The following is a 1272-nucleotide window of genomic DNA, read 5'->3' as shown; positions in this document are numbered from 1 at the left end:
TTCTTTCAAGGAGTTTCTGAGTAGTTAATAAATCATGTGTTACTATACATTGCGATAAGTGTGTTAACTAGTAATAGTTCAAATTAAAAATGTTCGAGTTTTATATAGCATATTCTAAGATCCACAATAGCAGAAATTTATAGTGAAGGCTACATTAAGACAAATGCAACTCTCAGGTGTTGCTAACTGATCTACTGTAATGCAATGAGATAGAAATATTCAGAAGTCTGGTTTTCTGACTGGCTATCTTCTCCTGAAAACAGAACGAGCAAAACATGTTTTCTACACTGCCAACTATATGGTTTTTCTGTCTACCTCCTTTTTCTCACCATGATAACCCCTGATCTCCATACTTTGATTTCACCATTGCAATGCCCACAGCTTCTCCTATTTTCAGCAAGCACCTGTTAGATAAAAGGTAGCTCGCACCATAGCACATTCCAAGCTACCTTCTTGCTATCTGGCTGGTCAGTACATGTTTGCAGGTTATCTGAAGTTCTTTGGCCTACCAGACAGATAACAGGCTGCAGCATTTTCTTCAGAGGCAATGGTTTGGGTCTTTTCACCTAGCCACAAACTTTCATGAAAATTGTAGAAGCAGTTAAGTTTGAGACACCTACTCTTTTATTAGGAAGAGGTGAAGCTAACCGGTAGGTTCCAAAGGTCCGGTCATTAGATCAACTAGTATCTCCCATTAGCTTGGCTTTCAAAGGAAACCAGGCTTAAGAGACACAAGCAATGGCAAAATTAAAAAAAGAAGAGAGGCTTCTACAGACCCTGAAGTAGTCAGAAATGTTTGAAAAAGTAATTACATTTTTTAGTGAATCACCACATGACACTCTTGAACTGTCAAGTCTTGCTAATAGGTTTTTTTGACACATTGCTAAAGCATATGGTCAAGTCACCTGATTGGCACTAACCCTCTAACAAAATAAACAACATTGAAGTGATTGCCAAGTGGTCATAAAAAAAAATTCAACAAATTAAATGCATGGCTGTTAGTATTAAAAAAAATTGTTGCTATTACACCTTCTAAATCAAAAGGTAAATTTCTGTTCCTCAAGCTTAAGTTTTAAGAAGAATAGACTGATGTTATAACTAGTTGTCTTAATAAACAGGCTATTTAATCACAATATATCTGTATACAAAAGAACATATAAAGATATACCAAGTAAGCTATCTAACAACATTCTCTTTCATTCCCTATCCGTTGGAAATTTGAGTACTGTGATCATATTCCATACAAAACAGCTGTTTTAGTAAATGCTCCAC

The sequence above is a fragment of the Aptenodytes patagonicus genome, chromosome 2, assembly GCF_965638725.1.
Source record: "Aptenodytes patagonicus chromosome 2, bAptPat1.pri.cur, whole genome shotgun sequence".
In the NCBI taxonomy this organism is placed as follows: Eukaryota; Metazoa; Chordata; class Aves; order Sphenisciformes; family Spheniscidae; genus Aptenodytes; species Aptenodytes patagonicus.
Note: the sequence above shows the minus strand (reverse complement) of the source record.